This window comes from Meleagris gallopavo, chromosome 11 (assembly GCF_000146605.3).
Source record: "Meleagris gallopavo isolate NT-WF06-2002-E0010 breed Aviagen turkey brand Nicholas breeding stock chromosome 11, Turkey_5.1, whole genome shotgun sequence".
Lineage (NCBI taxonomy): Eukaryota > Metazoa > Chordata > Aves > Galliformes > Phasianidae > Meleagris > Meleagris gallopavo.
In genome coordinates, this window is record NC_015021.2 from 4,768,548 (window position 1) to 4,778,790 (window position 10,243).

The following is a 10,243-nucleotide window of genomic DNA, read 5'->3' on the forward strand; positions in this document are numbered from 1 at the left end:
GGGGGGGAGGGGGGAAGCAATATACAGAGAGTTGGTTGCTCCTTCAGTTTATAATTTTTTTGTTTCTATGAGTAAGCTGATACTTTGAGAGCTGATGAGCCCAAAGAAGCCTTGTTATGATCAGCATAGTTCCATTATTTTCAATGGAGTTTTGCCCACTTGATGTGTCCCTGTGCTGTTTTGATTTGACACTTCTGAGCACAACTAGAATGGCATGTTTATCACTGCAGAAGCATTTGTAAAGACTAGAAATGATGACATTTTCTTAGCAAAAGCAATTTTAATTTCAGTACTGTGTATGCTTGTCACTGAGGTTCAGATTAGAATTACTGCAGCTATTTTGTAGTTCTTGCAAAGAGGTTGAATTAGAGAAGCTTACTGCTGGGGGTGCTGGGATGAACTGCTTGTTCCTCCTGCAGTCCTTAAGCAAGCCTGTGCTCAGAAGTTCTTTCAAGTTCCTTATCTGCCTCTGGTTTTCTGTAGTACCAGTAGCACTCCTAATATTTTATAAAGTGAAGTGATTTGCTTTCTAGTTGTTTTGGTAAGGAAGTATGACTATCAAGCCAATCTTATTGAAAATGCCTGTTTTCACAGTTGTACATCCTGTAGCTCACCACGTTTACTGACAGAATTGTACATCAATGCCGTATTAACATTACTAAATCACACAGAACTCCAGTCTTGCTGATCTTTATGCCTTTAACCTTGGGAACTTGGGAAAAATAAAAATAAAAACACAGTTGGGTGCTTAACCCAGTCTTAATCCCATGAAATTCCAAATTGTAGAGGTTATAATGTCAGTGCATGTCCACTGGTCAGTAGTTGTTTGTTGTTTTGTTTTTTTGTTCTTTCAATCTTGTCAGTATCAAAAGATTAGATAAAGTAACAGGCTTTGGTGTTGTTTTGTTTTCCTAACAAAATTAAAACTCCCATACAAAGAGGAATTCTTCTGAGAGTAACAGTACTGTATATTGTGCCAAAAGTCCTTGCTAAAATATGGACTGAAGTTCTGGCCCTTTCCCCAGTCTGCAGAGAAGCTAAAAAGATTTACCCTGCCTTCCATTTGGCGTGTTCTTGCCCACATTTCCTTGGATTTTGCATGTATATGTATACATATTAATAAGTACACTTTTAACTTCAGTCATCAAAATAATTCTAGGGTTCTAAATGCTTCTAAATCTGCATTACTCTTCCTGGTTTGGGTTCCTTTTTTAAGGCACTCTTACTAGCCTTCTGAAAAGAAACAGGAAACATGTTACTTGCCTGTCAAGCAGTCTTACCCCCAAAATGAATTTAGCAGTTAAGGTAAAAGTGTATTCTTAGTGGTTGGTTGTTTATATACCCACTGTTATTCTACAGCCAGCGTAGGAATGTGAAATTTGGATGATTCACTTGCATGGTTGTAAAATATTGTTCATTTTAAACTGTTTCAAACTGCTGTCTGTTCTTTTGCTCTGTGTAATGTGTTCTATCTCAAAGCCTTAACTATTTTAATATTATTATTAACTATTAATAATAATTATTATTAATAACTAATTATAAGATCTTTTAAAATGAACAAGATCTGACTTGTGCTATTCACTGGAAATATTTTTCACTTATTTTGTGGCTTGCTTTTCTTTTTACAAAATATTTGCAAAATTGTCTTGCGATTCACTGAAACTGCTAATGGTAGGTGCTGGTTACACTGCTGCAGCTAATGAATTATGCCTAGTGTGGTTGGCATTGCTCGTGTGATAGATTCTTCAGATGGGCAACGATACAATGATTTCTGTTTACGCTGTCTGTTTACTCTCGCATCTCCTTCAGCTTGGACAAGGACAATAGGTCAGTTTTGCTTTCCAGTTCTAACCCTTTTTCAACTTCTATGAGACCAAAAACTAGTCTTTTAAAGGCTCATATGCTGCAGGCAACCAAAAAAGCTGCATTTAAGGATATTTTAGTAATATTTTAAATAAAGTGCAGGGAAAAAAAATCAATCAATTTTTAAAATATTTGTATTTTATCTAAGCTATTCTTTACCTCTTGGACCAAGGACTTAGCAATGAATTTCTATACTTTTTCTAAATAGTAATCTCCTTTTTTTAGATAAGTACTTTCTAAAAAGCCACTGTCCTCATTAAGTGCCAAACCTCACTCATGTAGTAATTTCCTGAAGTCTTATAAGATCACATTTTATTTTGAGGAAGCTAATGACAATCTTCATGATAGAAATATCACAGGGTGCAAGTTAAGACTATACAAGTCCTAACACATGAGTTTAGATGAGGGTAATATAGTTCAGAAGCAAATGAAACAGAGCTGCAGATGTGAAGTAGCCTTGCTTTGTTGGAGTAATCACTTGTAGCGCTGAGGTGAGCAGGGAGAGCAGTTTTGCCTACTCACTGATGCTTCAGTGCACAAATCCTTTCTGTACTTCAGAAGCTGAGCTTCTTACCCAGTTCGCCTCCAGTTCACGTCCATAAAGTCCAAGTGTACATTCTTACAGCTGTTCTGAGATTTCCAGAGAAGTTTCAAAGTACAGTGAGAAGTCAACATAGCTGCTGTCCCTACTGAATAAAGAATTGCTGGCCTCAGTCACGTGTGTATGCACACAGGTGATATAAGCTGGACCCAGGTACCTAGATTATCCACACCTCTTGTTTTCCTCTCAGACCATTTGATTGCATCATTACTGTGGTATTTCCATTGCATGCTCTGTTCTAAGCAGAAGAAGATAGACCAGATTCATTTGATCATTGCATTATTACCTGTTTTACCACTGTTATTAAAATCCATTACTTTACATTCTGTTTGTGTTTTAGGCTGCCATTGTATTTGCAGTGAAACATCTAAGTGCTGAGCATACCTAAATTATGGCTGCTTCTGATCACGTTTTAATATTTAGGTTGGAACTGCCAGAAGCAGCCAGAAGACCAAAAGTTTTAGGTTTTGGTTTTGCTAGCTGTTTGGTTTTTTGTTTGTTTGTTTGTTTACTAATTGCTGAAAAATTGTCATGCCTTTACAACTAGAGAAGAATTGAGCTATTACACGCTGTATTTACCTGAAAATTTACTGCTGAGTTTGAGGGTGAGGAGATCTCACTGATTTACATATCACTGTTATCTAAATAGTGATTTTTTTTGTTGCTCAATTTCAGGAAATCAGCAACAACAGTAAGTAAAAAGGATGGGAGAGGCAGGGGAATATTGTGGTGATCCTCCTGGGCCCACCAATAAAGAAAGAAAAATGAACTGCAGAGAAAAGGAGGAAAACAACAAAGCCGCCACGCTAGCAGTGAGATTAAAGGCTTGTCTTCAGTTTAGTTCAGGTTCCTGGTTTGGATGGCACCTGCAGGACTGTAGTTTTGTTGTTTGCTGTAGTCTTCAGTTGCTTCCAGACTTGAGGCTTTTTTTTTTTTTTGTAAGGATGGTACAGGTTACATAGCATTAATTAGTTCTGCAGCACCTGTAAAACCTTAAGTTTACCACAAGAGAGACTTGCTACAGAGAACTAGAGTTCAGAGAGCATTTGAGAACTGTTGGTCTCATGACACAACATCAAGCTGCTGTTGGCATACTTGTTTATTACAATCGACTTTTGTTCACAGAGGAATTCTGTATCCTGTTCTATAATTGCTTTATGCTGAATTTTTTGTTTTCTCCAAGCATTTAGTTCTGGCATCTGTCCAGCAAGACTTGAGACTAACGGAATTATTTCTCCCATTAAGAAATAGGAATACCATTTTTGAGAACTTGAGGAAGAGTATTATTTTATTATAGGTGTTGGGATTGGGAGCTTCTGTTTTGTAAGGTGCATCACGCTGGCTTTCACTTGTCTGCCTTTCATTTTTCACTTGCAGGACTCCATTTTTAGTTTTATGATATACATAGCAAAGTGCTCCAATTGCAGAAGATCTGTTTAGAGTAGGACCTAATCCCAGTACTGTGTACTGGGAAGCTTTTGCTAAGGCTTCCTAGATCCTCAATCTTTTAAATTTAGTCACAGCTATTGTGATGTTTTTGCACAGCACTTGGTCATTTTTAGGCCAGGCCACAGTGTTCACCTAGCTGCCTTAGCACCAGACCTCTGACTCCCACCCATCAGAGCTGTAAGGTCTTCACCCCACGTTCTCTTTCCTTGTTGCTAACTTTAGAGGCTGGTATATACGTGGGTTGAGTGCACAGTACAAATACCTACTGCTGGCATTGGGAAAATGGAAGAAATTGTTCAACTGCTTGAAATCTTTTTTCAGTTTGTTACACAGCACAGGTGTGCAACTGCCTCGTTAGAGATACTGAAATTCATAGTGTCACTGTCATCAGAACACACAGCTGATGTTTGTGTCTTCAGAAAATTGGGGCATGCCAACTTCTTCCTGACAAAGTGGTGCTTATATAGTTTAAACAACTTAGAAAGCTGCAACCTTTTCTTGCCCTCTGCCTATAAATAAAAGGAAACAAACTTGAAAGAGCAGTAATGAAAGGGATGCTCCTTGAAGCTTTTAGTCACTTCTTCCTGCCTCTCCTTTATAACTGTACATGGTCCTTAGGTCTGTAGTCCTTGTCATTTGAGTTATATTTAGCTTAGGTGAAGGAAGAAAAGCCAGAAATCCTTCTTTCCTTAGAGGGATGATTAAAAGGCTTTTATAAACCTGAAAGGCGTCTCATCTGAGCAGAGGCTGAGGGCTCTTGGTTTATCTAATTTGGAGAAAAGGAGTCCAAGAGGCAACCTCACTGCTTACCACAGCTTCCTGAGGGGAAGCAGAGAGGGCGGTGTCGAGCTCCTTCTGGGAACTGAGGACAGGATGCATGGGAATGGTGCAGAGCTGCACCAGGGGAGGTTCAGACTGGACATTAGGAAAATTGCTTTTACCATGAGGGTGGTCAAACAAGGGAACAGGCTTTCCTATGGAAGTGGTTAGTGCCTCATGCCTGTCAGTCTTCAAGAGGCTTTTGGACAGTGCCCTCAATGGTGGTTAGCACTGGTTTTTTGGTTAGCCATGAAGCGATCAGGCAGTTGGACTAGATGATCTTTGCAGGTTCCTTCCAACTGACGTATTCTGTTCTGTATGTGTGTAGATATTTCTTTTCCTGAGGTTTTGTTTTTTTGGAGAGCCTTTTTAAAAATATGAGGTATCCCATAGTATTATAAGGTTGATAACTCCTCCCAAATCTATATTCCAACCATTCAACTTCCACAAATGAAGCTTTTTCATTAAAAAAAAAATTACCTACACAGCTGCAAACACTTAGTGTTAATTAAATTCAATAAAATAAATAGGCATTGCATAGAAATATAAGTGGAAATATTTTGATGTTCCTTTGTTCTGTGTGTTTTACCTCTTATCTCTGTCATTTCCTGTTTCTGTCTCCTGTTTTCTGTCTACACAAAACTGCTGTAGGCCAGTGTTACGTGGTGGGTCAGCTGCTACCACTTCCTCTAACCCTCATCATGACAACACCAGGTAAAGATTTTGTTGTTACTGACAGTTGCAATCCACTAATTTAATGGATCACAGTGTTCCTCCATATCCCCCTTCACCTCTTAAAGCATTTCAAGCCCTTATTCCTTACCATCCAACTGACTTGTGTAGTAGATATAACAGTGCTGCAGAAGCTGTGTAGCCAGGGGAGGATTTTAAATTACATTAGCAATGCTTTGAGTACCTCCTGTTTAATAGTGGTTGAGTTTTGTATTGTTATTGTTGGAAAAGTTGGCCTTGCATCATGTTGTTTTTTCCAGGTGATTTCAGTAACATGTCTATGAGTGTTAGTGGTAGCAGGATGTGTTTTTACAGCCATTATGTTGGCAGACTGACATCACTTTGGCAGACCTGGATGTAAACTTAAAATGTGAGGTCATGATCAGGATTAAGGAAATTCCACATCACTTGTTCCCATTTCACACTACGCTTTTCATCAAAGTGAAGATAAGATTTATGCTTAATTAAACACTGGATTCACACAAGTGATTCTTGAGCTCTAATTTGGGAATTGATTTTTTTTGTAGTAGTCCAAGAGATTACCTTGGACCTGTAAGGGTTTTCCCACTGGTGTAATGATCCTGGACTTGTTTAGAAATTGGCAGAATAGCAGTGATATACTGTGAACATGTATTAAATTTTTGTGACTGCAGAGTCATGCCCGTATAATTTCAATGATGAGCCCTTTTCTCTTTTCCCAAAAGATGATGGCAGTCAACTCTACTATGCAATGGGTGAGATTGTCCTTTACTCTTTTTCCCCAAATAACTAAGGGCATAAAAAACACAGCTGCAGTCTATTTAATGCTGCCTACTCTGAAAGACCTGTAAGTAGCAAACAGCATAAATTTTAGTGAAATTAATATTTTGTCTCTTTCAGTAAAAAGAAAAAATTATTAATGGCCTTAGTAAGAATTTTTTTTTTAATAAAAAGAGTTGCCAAACTTGTTTTGTTTCATGCTGTGCTTTTAAAAACAGTTGTGACTCTGACAAACAATTCATTACTCAAATATTATTTTAGAAACACTGTTTTTATCCTTGTCTTCCCTGGAGAAGGTTTACCTCTCCCTGTACGCCCTTCAAGCCTCCAAAAACACAGATCAAAACTGAATCAATTTCCTACCTTTTATGCACAGTTGCTCAAGGATCTCATTGTTACTTAAGTCCAAACCAATGTAATTCTCATTTAGAAACAGCAACTCTCATGCAGAAGCAGCAAGTTACTGAACAGCAGGGGCAGAGAAACTTTGACAAATGGCATGTTAGGAGGGCAGAGGATTATGTATGAGCTGAGAGCGTTCTATAGAAGTTCACTAAAACTGATGGAAGAATACATGATGTAAAAGAAATGTCTGCATTTAAAGTGCATTCTGCCAGTTTAAGGAGCTATACTTTAATTCAAATGTTAGTCAGAGTTAACCATTAACTGTCATTAAATGCTAAATGTTCTTTAAGGTGTATTTTGTTTTGCATTTGGTAGCTTTGACGTGTATTTTTTTCAGTATTTGAAGCCATTGTCAGCATTTGTTGATATATCCTAATGAGAAAGCAAGTGGAGTCAAGGAGAATTAATATTGGAAACAGATTTCAAGATAGAGAGAAACTCAGCAGTACGTACAGCATCAGGAACTTCTTTTAGCTGTTGATTGTTGGAAAGGAAGCTGGTTAAGAGGTAGCATTTGGATGATCAAAACATATTTTATGTAGACTTTTTGCCCCCTCCCAACTACGTGAAAATGTGTGTATTGAAATAACTTATCCTGGAGTTAGAATAAAGCTTTATCTGAATCATTACATCAAGACAATTAAAGTGTTTTGATAATAACCCTCTTTCTGAAGCGTGCAGAATTCACCAAGCAGTGATGGCACCTGACTCTTTGTTTACAGGGTTCTCTGTCCTTTACCTAAGATATTAAGGTTATTGTGACTGAGATCATTAATATCAGTAGGTGGACTATTTGAATAGATACTGAGCGTTAGATACCCAGTTCTTTCCAAATCTTCATTTGTTAGTTCAGATCTATTGCACATCTCTTCCAACTGTGGTGTTTTAGCTCAGGCAATTTTCAGCATTCACTAAGCAGTGGAATAACTAGAAATAGTATTCTGAGAGACCAAGTGATACTAAGAAATCTGTGTGCAGAAATTCCAGAAATACTTAAATGTGGAGAACAGTGAACTCAGATTTAGCCAATCACCCACTTCATACATCTTCATGCTTGATTCAGTCGTCTTCCTGTTGAAAGTACGTAACTCAGTAAAAGCCAAAAAGTCTGAGAATTCTCCTGCCTATCACCACAAAAAATACATCTACTAGAATGCTTATAAAATGCAATACTTGCTAAACTTTGTACGGATGAGGCAGCTAATTGATGTCTTGAACCTGATAGGTACGGTCTTTCCAACATGGATACCACACTTGAGGGAACACCAGACGACATGACTGTTGTAGATGCTGCTTCCTTAAGAAGGCAGGTATGTAAAGCGTAACAGTTGAAAATATTAAGAAGCTGTAGTGGTAAAATAGGAGAGCAGGATGTCTGTTGTAATAGGAAGCTATATAGTAGGTGTGGTGAGGTATGCTGTCTGTATCCCTGCTAGACTGCCTGCACAAATCAGTATTGTTCTGGAGGCCTGGGGAGTCAAACTCCATTTCTGCTCCTACTTAGCAGGGACAGCAAGGTTTGATCACTGGTGCCTGAAGATGGAAAGTTACATTATCAAGTGTTTAAAATTCATCAAGCACAGTATTAATTTTGGATGCCTATTCAAGCTTCTTGAAAGTCTGGCAACTTTATTTAAACTATTAAAAGTCGTTTGTTTATTTTTAGATAATCAAACTTAATCGGCGTCTCCAGCTTCTGGAAGAAGAAAACAAAGAGCGTGCTAAAAGGGAAATGATCATGTATTCAATTACTGTAGCTTTCTGGCTACTCAACAGCTGGCTTTGGTTTCGGCGCTAGACACAGCTCTGAAAGATTTAGTCGATCAAAATACCAACAAAATTTGCAAAACTCTGTTTCTGTTTCTGAATTGTATGCTGTTTTATAATTCATACACTGGAAACTTCCACCACAGAAAAAAGCCTATAGAATTGCAGTGTTAAAGGGACACCTTGTTGTTCAGTTATACTGTATTTAATAGATTTGCATTGTGAATACTTGCAGTATCCTCCTTTGCATGCTTCAGTGTAAATATGGATCAGCTGATTTTGAAATGAAGCTTGCTTTGTGCAATGTAAGGAGAGTATCCGACAGGAATAATCACTGGATTTTTTTGTTGTGGTGGTTGGGAGAGAACAAATCAAATTGGGCTTGGGGAAAAATATCAACACAAAGGAATAAAAACTAGGTTTTATTGATCTGTTGTTAGATGCAAGTGAACATCATTGCACTAGTTCTCCTTCAGTCTAACTTGTATCAAAGGTGTGCCATATTCAAGGAGTGTGTCTTGTTTCACGAGTGTGTTCCTAGTTTAAGGCTGTGTTCAGGTCAGATAATAAAAGGTCTCTGCTAACATGCAGACTGTCCAGAGGTGTGTAATATGTTTGTTTCTTTTTATTTTAGCTTTAATTTTGCAGATGTTTTTTCTATAAAATACATTTTTAAGCGAGTCAATCTGAGTGATCAAAAGATGATGGAGTACAAGAGACCACTGTAGTGTATTTAATAAAACAAAAATAATTTAAAAATCTGTTTAATATTATTTTAAGAAAGTTTGAGGATTTGTCTGAACTAGCAGCCTGAAAAGTAAGAGCCAGCAGCAGGTGGGCACCTGATAGCCTGCTGCAGAGCTGCCTTGCCTGGCGTGCTCTGGAATTGCTCTGGGTATGTGTGGTTGAGTATGTCTGGTGGAAGCAAGCCCAGTGTCCCCACATCCTGCAGTGGGGTTAAGCATCCCCACTTCAGCTGCGTGATCCACCTTGTGTCCAGGAGCTACTGTCCTTGCCAGACTGCTCTGTGGGAGCTCTGAACCATGCACAGCGCCTCCCTGTGTGTTGGTGGCTTCCAGACTTTGTATGGCTGCAGCTGCACCTTCCACTTGGATGTGTGGCAGGCACAGCCCTTTCCTCAAGTGTACAGGAATCCTCCTAACAGAGTGTCAGTGCATGGGAGAAAGCGCAGTGACAGCAGAACCGTGCTTCGGAGGTGACCTTTTGTACAACAGCTGGGACCACAGTGCAGGACAACTTCTGGGCTCTAAAGTACACAGACTGCTGAGAGATGATGATACACAACAGCTGCAGAGAAGAATGATGTGAGGCCTCCTCCAGCTGTACTCTTGACTTGCCCTGCCCAGCAGCACTGCCTACTGGCCAGAAGAATCACCCAGCTCCTGTGCAGCCGTGCTATTCTGTCTGGAGCAGAACCCGGGATGGGGCACGCAGGGACATAAAGTGACTGAGGAGCCCCCCTTGCTGTTCTCTGGTGCCATGAGTGGGATATTTGCTTGGAAGACTGGAAAGATGGTAAATACGTGGTAAATTCTCATTGCAGCTGCACAGTATCTGATGTTGCTGATGATTGACTGCTATTTGCACAGTATTTATCTGAGAGAATTACCAGTTTCCAAGGATAGAGGTAAATTGGATGGCTGAAGCAGCCAGTGAGATTTCCAACATCTGGCAGCCAGGACAGGTTGCTGTGTGAGAAGCCCTGGGTGCTTCACTGTATGCCTGCAGGGCCCCATGGACTGCATGCTGCTCTCATCCATTCCGCGTGCCAGCAGCAGCTCTGCAGGCTGTGCTGTCTGACATCACACGGCTTCTGCGCTTTGTGTC

The 10,243-nt window shown here is 39.3% G+C and overlaps 1 long non-coding RNA gene across 1 annotated transcript; it reads left to right on the forward strand.

Annotated features, from left to right (window-relative positions):
- Positions 1-5,249: 5,249 nt before the first annotated feature.
- LOC104912562 lies at positions 5,250-9,076 on the forward strand. Its single transcript, XR_794742.3, has 3 exons — positions 5,250-5,446; positions 7,854-7,938; positions 8,295-9,076. It is a non-coding gene; the product is annotated as an uncharacterized LOC104912562 (long non-coding RNA).
- The last annotated feature ends 1,167 nt before the right edge of the window (positions 9,077-10,243 follow it).